The following is an 11,879-nucleotide window of genomic DNA, read 5'->3' as shown; positions in this document are numbered from 1 at the left end:
TCCCAGTAGAAGGAGATAAAACATTGCTGCACGCAACAGTGATCTGGGTGATTGAAAATATGGAGAAACGGTGCCCACAAAGGAAGTGGACTTGATCAGTTACCACTAAGTTGTCTTCATGTCCCACAGAGGGATCTTGAGAAATGAGCACTTGGGGCTGGCGCTGTAACCTCTGAGTGTGGCACCAGCATCCTGTATGGGCGCTGGTTTGAGTCCCAGCTGCTCCACTTTCCATCCAGCTCCCTGCTAATGCACCTGGGAAAGCAGCAGAGGATGGCTTAAGTGCTTGGGTCCCTGCACCCACGTGGGAGACCCAAAAGAAGCTCCTGGCTCCTGGCTTCAGATCAGCGCAGCTCTGGCCATTGCAGCCATTTGGAGAGTGAACCACAGATGGAAGATCTCTCTCTCTCTCTCTCTCTAACTCTTTCAAATAAATAAAATAAATCTTTTTTTAAAAAGTGTTTGAAATTCATGCATGTTTTTATAATGTGCATTTTCCATGAACTTTTTGAGGACTCCACATACTTTCCAGCTTCCAGAAATGAAACGAACGATAGATTTTGGCTTATTATAAATAATCCGGGCTCTGGCGCTGTGTATAGCAGATGAAGACAGCCTACAGCCATGCAAAGTCAGCTGGCCTGACTCATCAGCTCGCGAAAGGTCTCCCAGGTGCACAGCTGCGCCAACTCAGAAACAACGCTCCAAGCATAGGCACCAGACTTCAGGACCCAGCATCTGTAGAAATCTCTGTATGGCGCTGTGTCCCAACAGGCAGAATGCATGGGTCCAGGAACCAAGGGAGGAGAGCAGGAGACATTTCACTGACCTCCCGAGGGACCTCACTGCACTTTCTATCCCCGCAACTCTGTGCTTCACATGGTTGTTTGGTAGCCAAAGGGATACACAAAGGCACTTCAGATTTCATGGAAATGGAATTAAATGCTGAGTTTATTTTGGTGCCCCCCAAAATATGTGTTTTCCATGAACTTTTTGAAGATGCCTCAAAAGCATGGATTTCAGTTATTTTTGCGGCACAATAAACGTAGGTCACCAGCAGGTGAGCCCCTCCAATATCCACTAGTCTTCTCACTGAGGGTGATGAGAATGTCAGAGAGCCGTGGGCAAGGAGGGACAGGGAGTACCAGCGGTGACCCTCAGGTCAACCTCAGAAGTGGGGGCCTTTAGGTTGCCTCCCTAACTTCCTCTTCCTAAGGCCTGGCTTGCATGGGGAACGTTGGCCAATGTCACACTGCATAACCTACGGCAAGGGATGCTTTCTCTAGAAGCTTCAGTTTCCTTATCTGAAATGGGACTGCAAATGCCCGCCTTAGGTTATCGCAGCGGGGGCTACCAGAGGTTCTGTGACTTATGAATGGCAACGCAAGGTGAATGGCCATTTTTCTGCTGAATTTTGAATGCCCTTCTGCTGACCTCCAGCCATTGGTCTCGGTTCAGTCTTAGCTCTGAGCACAACAAGCCCAACCCACTCCTGTGGCAGCCTTCTATATATTCAAAGACAACATGGCTCCAGACTCTGGACCCCAACCTTAAGCTTATGCTGCGTCTCTTCAAGCTCCTCTCCCCATCGTCCAGCTGCTCCAGTTTCCAGTGTTCCTCTGGCACAAGGCACCCAGCTGGTCTCTATATTTCAGTAGGGACTGGCAGGGCAGGTGCAGACAGCAGAGGGCCCACCCCTGTAAGGGGCTGGTGGATCTTGGCTTCTATGGCAGCCAAGGTGCGCATCGCTCTTTTGAGTATGCAACCCACACAACACCCTTGCTGCTTCCCCGGGGCACTGCTGCCCTGGCAGGTGAGCCCATTCTGCAGTTGGTGTTTTGAGCATGAATGTTCGCAGAATTTGGGAATCTGAACTGTTCACTGGTTCGTGACAGCTGTATGATGCTTCTCCAAGCAGCCTTTCAGCTGTGACTCCTGAGAGACGGCGTGGCAAACCCCCACCAAGGGCTTCCCAGCAGCCCTCATCCCTTCTTCTATTCCTAGAGAGCTTCAGCTTACTCAGGTACTTCATGGTTCCGTGCCAGCCCCTCAGGGATGAAGCACTGTTGTCCTAAGACCATCAAAGAATAGCCTGTGTCAGGTAGGCAAGGGTTGCACGAGGGTACTTTAAAAAGCTCATGGTACACTGAATTAAGAGAGAAGTTTATTGAAGAGACCGTCTTTTCTCCAGCGCACCTGTTCAGTCCCTTCGTCACGAGACGGTGGCTGTAGGTGCATGGATTCATTTCTGAGCTCTCTAAGCTGTTCCACATCTATGTGTCTGTTTCTCTGCCAGTATCACATTATTTGGGTTATAGTAGCTCTGTGGAATGCCTTCAGACCAGATATTGTGATGCTTCCTTCTTGGTCCTTTACGTACAAGACTGCTGTGGCTCTTTGTGGGCTGGGGGAGGTTGCACCTCCACTGGAACTGGAGGGTTGTGTTTTCTAGCTCTGTGAAGGCTGCTACTGGTATTTTGACAGTTATTGCACTGGATCTGTAAGTGGTTCTTGGAAGTATGGACATTTTAATAATAGCAAATCTTCCAATCTATGAACGTGGAGCGCTTTCCATTATTTTTGTGTCTTCTCCAATTTGTTTCTTTAGTGTTTTGTAATGTTCATTGTGGAGGTCTTACACACCCTTGGTCAAATTTATTCCAAGGGTTTGCCCTGTTGTTGCTATTGCTTGTTTTGTAGCTGCTGTGAATGGGATTACTATTGTAAATGGTGCTGGGGAAACGAGATATTCATGTGAAGAAGACTGACAAGTCAACACCACCTTTTACTCTCTATAAAAATCAGCTAAAATGGGGCCGGCGCCACGGCTCAATAGGCTAATCCTCCACCTTGCAGCGCCGGCACACCGGGTTCTAGTCCCAGTCGGGGCGCTGGATTCTGTCCCAGTTGCCCCTCTTCCAGGCCAGCTCTCTGCTGTGGCCAGGGAGTGCAGTGGAGGATGGCCCAAGTGCTTGGGCCCTGCACCCCATGGGAGACCAGGAGAAGCACCTGGCTCCTGCCATCGGATCAGTGCGGTGCACCGGCCGCAGTGCGCCAGCTGTGGTGGCCATTGGAGAGTGAACCAACGGCAAAGGAAGACCTTTCTCTCTGTCTCTCTGTTTCACTCTCCACTCTACCTGTCAAAAAAAAATCAGCTAAAATGGTTCAAAGATGTAAACGCAAGACCTTGAACTATGAAATTACTAGACAAAAACACTTATGAACCACTTCAAGGTATTTACACAGGTAATGGTTTTATGGAAAATACCCCAAAAACATAGGCAAGGAAGGCAAAAGTAGACAAATGGGATTAAATCAAGCTGAGACGCTGCTTTCTGCACAGCAAAGGAAACTATTAATAAAGTCAAGAAACAACTGGCAGAATGGAAAAGACATCTGTAAACCATTTATCTGGAAAAGGATTAATACCCAGAAGATACAGGAAACCCAACAAGCTCAATAGCAACAAAGCAAATAATCCAATTAAGAAATGGGCAAAGCAACTGAATAGGCACTTGTCCAAAGAAGAAATATAAATATCCAACAAACACATGAAAATGCGTTCAACATCACAAGCCATCAGGCAAGTGGGAATCAGAACTACAGTGTGGTGTCATCTTTCTTCAATTAGAATGATTCACATCAAAAAGTGACAAACATGGATGAGGACATGGAGAAAAGGGAACCCTTATAATATGGTCGATGCAAATGTTAATTAGTACAACCGCGATGGAGAATGGTATGGCGGTGCTTCAAAAAGACTGAAAATAAATCTCCTGTGATGACCCAGCTATCTCACTTCTGGCAATCGAGCCAAAGGCAGTGAAGTCAACATGTGAAAGAGAAAGTTGCTCTAGTTTATTTCCTGTAGCACCGTAACAGCCAAGATGCAGAATTAACCTTGCTGTCCGTCAACAGAGGGATGGATAAAGATGAGGCGTATATCCACGATGGAGTATTATTCAGCCAGAAAAAAAGAACTAAATCCTGGTATTTGCAACAAAATGGGTGGAATTGTGGGTCATTATGCTAGGGGAAATAAGTCAGACACAGAAAGACAAATACAACATGTTCTCTCTCCTATGTGGACATTAAAAAATAAATCAGTCAACCCTAACTTAGAGTAGTCACAAGCTACAGTGCTACCCTGCACAGTGGCCGGAGTTTACAACAGGGTGTCATTGTGTGAAGAACTGGAAGAGAGGAGCTGATAAGGAAAGCTGACGAAAGATAAGGAAAGGCAAGTTTTCTGGCTTGATGAGCTCATGGTGTGATTGTGTGTTGAATGTCCATTATACCCCCTAAAAATGCACAATTATGACATGGTACCCAAAATAATTAAAAATAAAATAATTTTTATAAAATTTATTTATCTGAAAGTCAGAGTTACACAGAGAGAGGAGAGGCAGAGAGATCCTCCATCTGATGGTCATCTGATGGTTCACTCTCCAATTGGCCACAATGGCCAGAGCTGTGCCGATCCAAAGCCAGGAGCCAGGAGCTTCTTCCAGGTCTCCACGTGGGTCCAGGGGCCCAAGGACCCCAGCCATCCTCCGCTGCTTTCCCAAGCCACAGTGCAGAGCTGGACCAGGAGTGGAGCAGCCAGATCTCAAACCATCACCCATATGGGATGCTAGCATCTCAGGCCAGGGCTTTAACCCACTGCACCACAGCACCAACCCCAAAATAATTTTTTTAAAAAAGGATTAGTTTATGGGGCAGCCATGTGAGCAACGAAAGTTAAGCCAGCACTGTATAATCAGAGGGCCTGGCTTCATGTTCCTGTTCCACCCACATTCCAGCTTCCTGCTAACAAGTACCCTAGGAGGAAGGCAGGGATGGTTCAAGCCCCTAGCACCCTGCCACCCATGTAGGAGATCTGGATGGAGTTCCCAGTTCTCAGCTGCCACCTGGCCCCGTCCTGGACTTTGCAGGCATCCAGCAAGTGAACCAACAGTTGAGAGCTCTCTCTCTTCTCTCTCTTTCTCTCTCTCTCTGCCTATGTGTGCATGTTTGGTATGCTCTCTCTCCCTTTGTCTCTCTGCCTCTCAAATATATTTAAAAAACTAAATATAATGTATTTTCCAAGATAAGTGTATTTGGATGCAAAAGCGTTTGAAATCCATGCCTCATAACATGCATGCTCCATGATTCTTGCAAACCTGACAAAGGAACGTGACAGCTGTAGGCTCATAGACCCTGAAGAGGAGCTCTCCCAGGTGAATTTCTCAAGGCTTTTTTTGTTGTTGGTTAGTTCATTGGTTGGTTGGGTTTTTTTGAAGAAGGAGGAGACAACAGAGAGGGGGCAAGACACTGCCAGGGAGCTTCAGGGAGTGACTGTGAGAACACCACACACAGGCCCGTCTTGGCCAGCTGAGCCTCATGGAGGCACAGAACTAGCAAGACAGCAGCGTGTGACCCTGAGTGTGTGGCTGAGCCCCTGCAGCCACCCAGCTGGGCAGTGCTGCTGGACACAAGATCAGAGTGTCCTCACATTCCAGGGGGCCTGGGACCGCCCTGAGTCACCTGGTGTCTCTGTGTGTTTCCTTTGATTCCATGAGCTGCCCGAGACAGTCCTGCTAAGTCCCTGTGAGCAATGGCAGGGACCTGCTGAGTGACATCGAGCAGACCGGGGGCCCAGCTGAGGTCCCTGCTGCTTAGAGGGAAAGGAGACAAAATGAGGAGGCGGGCGTGTGCGAGGAGAGGAAGGGACACATGTCACTGAGACCCCAAACAAACGGCCATTTACACACGCGGAGGTACATTAATTGCTGAAATTGAACTAATGAGAGAGACATAATTAGCTGCTGAGAGCCGCTCTGTTAATGAGGTCTGAACAGGCCTCTCATTAGCCACATGTCTGGGGGATGCAGAGCTGGGGGAAACGCAGAGGGGTGGGCAGGCTGGAAGGCAGATTGTGACCTTGGGGGACCCGGGGCCTGGCACCTCCAAGGGAACCTGGTCCCCAGAGCAGGACAGGAGCCTCCTGAGGGAAGGAGCAACACAGCCACAGATCACAGAGACATGGACGTTTCTCTGTCACCCTTGGTATGGCCCAAGTCCCTGCACCTGTCGGATTGCCAAAGGCCACCGGCCGCAGGATGGGTGGAGGGCTCCCGGGCCCCGTCTGCACTTACTGAATCCAACCTCTGGGCGTGAGTTTGTGTGATTTGCCGTGCAAGACGCCACCCACGTGTCTTTAAGAAACTGACCCTAACTCCAAGCTCATTTGCATTTTTTCTAGAAGTCCAGGGAAAAAGCAGTGTTCCACTCGGATGGCCAAGTCTCTGATCCTGGCCCCACGGCTTGGGGACAGAGGAAATCAGATGTGAGTTACACTGTGGTGGCCCACAGATGAGAGCAGGGACAGCCAGGACCTCCCTTCCTCCCCAAGCAGGGTTAGGGCCGCTGTGTTTGGGTCTTCCAATTGCTTCTGTCTCGTCCTGTGGCGTGACTGGCCCTCCCCTCTAGCTCTCTGCTCCTGCAGGGACAACAGCTGGGCCCTGCTGGGGGGTCTCTACTCCCAGTGCCCCCCTCCATCCCCGCCTGGGACACTGCGAGGTAGGATGAGCTCACTCAGCCCCATGGTAGACTGTTCTCACGTAGCGACTCCCCGAATCCTCATAGCCAGCCACGCGCCCAGGGCTAGAAACCGAAGCCGAGAGAGGAGAGGTGACTGGCACGGATCTCCTGCCTTCGTGTAACTCCCAGCTTCTCAGAAAGGAAGAGTCAGGAGCTGGAGGGGCCGTGTGTCCGAGCTGGAGTACGAGGAACGCCATCGCTGGCACGCTTTTGCAATTCTCCTTGTGGTTCCTGGGGTGGGGCGTTTGCTCGGCAGTGAAAACACTGCTTGGGACGCCCACGATCTGTGCTGGAGTGCGTGGCTTTGCTTATGATTCTGACTGCCCTGAGGAGGCAGCAGATACTGGCTCAAATGGTTAAATCCTGGCCACCCACGTGGCTCCCTGCTAGCTGTGGGAAACTGGCAAGTAAACCAGTAGACCAGAAAATGGAAGCTCTCTCTCTCTCTCTCCCTCTCTCCTTCTCTTTTCCTCTCTCTCTCTCTGTCTCTCTCTCTCTCTCTGCCCCCTTTTCCACCCTCCCTCCCCAGTCTGGAAGATACTTCATAGCTTCATGACCAATAACTTCTTAATAACACTCTCTGTGACCGAGAGGAAAACCTCTCCCCACAACGCAGCCGTCTGCTGTTTGCAAAGCGCATGAGCTCAAGACCGTCTCTCAGCAGAGAAATTGGTCCCCAGCTCCTGACACCTGTTCCCCTCCCCCGCCCAGCACCCAGTACCAAGGAGCGGAGCAGAGGACTAGCGTCTTTACTTTTGCATCACTGGCCTCACTTGCTGCAAAAATCACACTGCACGCCCGAAACGAGGCGATCAAAACACAAATCCTAATGAGCAAAATCTGACTGTAATCTCACCTGTGGGCTAACGGCCCCCCCACCGGCTGCACAAAACGGTGAGCGGTGCGTGGAGTCCCTCACCGGCTCCCTCCACGGGCAGTCATTAGCAGAAGGCTTTCAGGAGCTGCCGGCATTTTCAAACGAACCGAGTGTAACAAGATGAGCTGGAGTGAAACTAATTCGGAGATGTCTGGCATTTTTTTTTGTTTTGAAAGCCCGAAACACAACAAATCGCAGCCAGGACACACGTGTGTCCCTTTCCAAGCCAGCGGAGCCCAGCCTTTGGGAAGTGTGCTGTGGGATAACCGGGGAACTGGCGATACACAGCTCAGAGCCCATGGGTGGTCCCCAGAGGCAGGAATGGCCTCTGGCAGGTGCAGTGGTGACCGCGAAGACCGTCCCAGTGACAGCCTGGCCTGGGCTGTCTGACCTGCGTTTCCGGCTGCAGCTGCTTTACTGTGCACGGTTCTGGAGCACTCAAGTCCAAAGCACAGGTTTCAGTGGGGTTCTGTGTAGTTCTACAGCCCGGGGAGAGGCCACCCCGCCTTCTGCAGCTTCTGGGCGCAGGCCAGCCCTGCATGGCAGCTGCCCCACCTTTCTCTGCCTCTCTCGTCATCTGCCTTTCTCCTCTGGCCTGGGCCTCCTCTGTCTGCCTCTCATCCTTGGATTCAAGACCCATCCAGTCGTGCAGGGTGGTCACCTCCCACCACCCCGTGAGCCTTAACTTTGACTTTGCCAAGGCCTGTTCTACTTAGGGTCCCTCTCCCAGGTTCCAACTGAACATCACTTTTCTTCCGGGACCAGAGGGGGCGCTGTTGGTCCTGCTATGGATGCGGGCGTTAAAGCAGCAATTGCACCACTTTTGAGACCAAATGGACAAGTGGAGAGCAGGCTCCCCACCGCGGCAGGCGGAGCCGCAGGGGTGGACAGCTGGCCACAGAGGCTGTCTCCCAGGGGCACCGGGGTGCAGGATGGGAAAAGGTGCAACAAATCAGACAGAGGAGGACACTGGAAGTGATGAGGTAGGGGTCTGCCCTGGAAGGCAGGGGCGGCAACAAGGCCCTTGGAACTACAGAGGAGACACCTGGGGGAAGGGGCGAGCAGGGGAAGACCTGGTGGACCCTCCCCCTCCCTCCCTCCCTCCCACCCACGCTCGCCGTGGGACATCAAGCCCTGGACCAGGGGTCTTCGGGAATCAAGTGTGGGGACACAGAGGCCTTGTGCTTGTGGGGAACGCAGAGGGGACCCAGGAAACCCAGGAAGGCCCTTCCCTGTGCTGTCCCTCCCAGCGTAAACCCACAGAGCAGGTGAGTTCCAGCATAAGGAGTGCTCCCTCATCGGGAGCTGGGTCGGAGCACTTTGAGCAGGTGTGCTGGGTGCCGTGCAGGTGTGAGCTGTTCTCTGGAGTCTGGACACGCTAGCCTAGGGCCTACCCCGCCTACCCTATGCCTAAGGGGATTCACAGGTACGGAGCCAAGCCTCCCCCACACTCAACTCCTGTCAAATGGCCCAAGAAGCTGGGTGCCTACCATTCATGTGAGAGGCCGGGATTGAACTGCTAACCCCCAGGTTTAACCTGGTCCAGCCCCAGCCATTGCAGCCATTTGAAGAGTGAACTAGTAGTGGATGAGAGCCCTGTTTCTCTCTCCCTTTCTCTCTCTCTCTCTCTCTCTCTCTCACCCTCTCTCCTTCACTCCTTCACTCCTGAATAAACAAATAATGTCTTTTAAAAATATGACTCATACGAATCGCAGTGAGCACATATTTTAAATCAGATTTATTTAGCTCAGTAAATCCAATAAAATAGACAAATTGGCTCAAATGAAAGATGGGGCCTGTTTAGTCAATGGAAGAAAGATTCCTGGAATTTGATTGCTAAATCAGACACAAAATTAGTTACTGTCTTACAGAGCAAATAAAAAAAAGAAAAAAACACAGCTCTAATTCTGAAATTATTGTTTTTTTTTTTTTTTTTTTTTTTTTCCCAGACGGGGAGTGGTTTATAGTTATGTTTTATCCACAAGTGAACACGCAGCCCCCTGGTGCTGCCCTAGGCAGAGGTGAGCAGTGAGCCCACAGCACTACAGAGCTGCAGGAAGTGACCAGGCTCCAGTGCGACGTGGAGGGGGCCCACCCTTGGCCTTTGCCTTGGTCCCTAGGTTCATACAACTCCTCTTAAGAGAGATGAGGGAAGTTATTAGAAACAAGAATAAGAAGATACAAAAAGAACCCAACAGAAATATCCGCTATAAGACATGCGAATGTTGCTAAGTAACACAAAAGGCGGAGGAACAGAAGGAATGCAGCTAAGAAAGGAATTTACTATTTGGAAGGCAAGGGAGAGGACATTTCTCAGAATAAAGAATAGAAAAGGCGAATGAACAGAAAAAAGGAGACAATAAAAGTTAAGGGAAGTGGGCCGGCGCCGCGGCTTACTAGGCTAATCCTCCACCTTGCAGCGCCAGCACACCGGGTTCTAGTCCCAGTCGGGGCACCGGATTCTGTCCCGGTTGCCCCTCTTCCAGGCCAGCTCTCTGCTGTGGCCAGGGAGTGCAGTGGAGGATGGCCCAGGTGCTTGGGCCCTGCACCCCATGGGAAACCAGGAGAAGCACCTGGCTCCTGCCATCGGATCAACGCGGTGCGCCGGCCGCAATGCGCCGGCCGCGGTGGCCATTGGAGGGTGAACCAACGGCAAAGGAAGACCTTTCTCTCTGTCTCTCTGTTTCACTGTCCACTCTGCCTGTCAAAAAAAATTAAATTAAATTGAAAGTTAAGGGAAGTGGGCACTATACATTAAATTGCTGGTACTCAGATTGGAAAAAAATCCCAGCAGTAGGCCTTTGGTGTGCAGGTGAAGAAGTCCCTTGCCATGCGTGGGTGCCTGTGTTCAAGTCCCGACTCTGCTCCTGACTCTGCTCCCGAATCCAGTTTCCTGGGAATGTGCACCTTGCGTGGCGGCGGTGATGGCTCAAGCAGTTCCTGCCCCCGACATGGGAGATGCAGCGTCAGATCTCAGCCTCTGGCTTTCTCCTGCCCCACTGCCAGCGATCTTGGGAGTGCACCAGTAGGCAGAAGGTCTCCCTCTCCCTTTCCAGTAAACACATTTACTTGACTAATGGAAAATTTTAAGTAAAGAAGTTCTTGAAAGATAAACATACCTATTCAGGAGAAAATGCGGAACAAATGCGCTGAAATCGGGAAACATGGGAATGGGCGTTTAGCCCAGCGGCTAGGACGTCCATGTCCTTAGGGTTTAAAAAAAGGCTGAAAATCTCAAACAGAAGAAGAGCATAGAACATTAAAAACCGACTGTCTCACTGATACAGATCTGTGTAAAAAGCAACACTTCCTACAAGAGAGCATGACGTAGAGATCTCTGACTATAACAAGAACACAAATTGTATACACTTTTATTCAGCCAAACTGTCTTTGAAATAGGAGCACCTGACAAATAATATTCCACGTCCACAGAGTCTCAGAGGCATTGCCCTGGGAAGACCTGTTTTGGAAGGACTTGATGACAAAGCACCGAAATCCATGAGAGACAAACCCAGGAGCTGTTGCAAAAACGTGTGAAGGAAGACAGTCCAAAACTTCATCAGCAGAAGTACTGGCCCAACCAAAATCACGGGGTGGACATCATAGATGGGCCCAGACGTGGAAACAATGGAAAGGAAACTCTAGATCATTGTCTTCGACCGTTTTGTGCTATGGTGATGAGATTCCCAGGGCTGGTAACTTTATCAGAAAAGGGGTCTTTTTAGCTCGCAGTTCTGGAAGTTCAAGGGCTCACATCTGGAGAAGAACTTGGTAGCAGAGTCCCGAGGAGCCACAGGGCCACACAGCTACAGACCAGGAGGCTCTGTGTGTGTGTGCATGCGTGTGTGTGTGTGCGGGTGTGTGTGTTCAGGTCTCACTCCCCCAGTACAACATCAGTGTGGATCCCTGATCCTAAGCACCTCTCAAAGATCACCCTCTAAATACCACAGCCAATTTAAGTCCCCACCCTCCACAGACCTCACAACCCAAATGAAATTTCAACTCCTGAATCCCTGGGAGATGCCGAAACCCTAGCCAAGCCATAGCCACGGTTATTAAGTAAAAATGAACCCCATGAATCTTTCATCTTCTGGAATATGCTGCCTGAAAGAAAGTCCAATTGAAAATAAAAGAAGGGGAAAAGAAATCAGGAATTTCTCATGGAAGAACGACCATGTGGGTGTTGCCTTATGATTTATCCTGGAGTACTAGAATCCCACCTTGTTAGGGAAAAGACAGCCCCTTCATAATGATACCAGGTTTGAGTAACCAAACACATTGGGCACCTTTTGAAATGCTGTTCATCTAATAAAAAAATCTCAAAATATAGGAAGGAAAGTGACACCAGCTGCTGAGAAAATTTTACCATCACCATCATCACAGGAAATCTTTATTTCCTGCGTATGCTACTGACAGAACA

Source organism: Oryctolagus cuniculus, chromosome 8 (assembly GCF_051225735.1).
Source record: "Oryctolagus cuniculus isolate XC-2025 breed Fujian yellow rabbit chromosome 8, ASM5122573v1, whole genome shotgun sequence".
In the NCBI taxonomy this organism is placed as follows: Eukaryota; Metazoa; Chordata; class Mammalia; order Lagomorpha; family Leporidae; genus Oryctolagus; species Oryctolagus cuniculus.
This window is presented reverse-complemented; position numbering follows the sequence as displayed.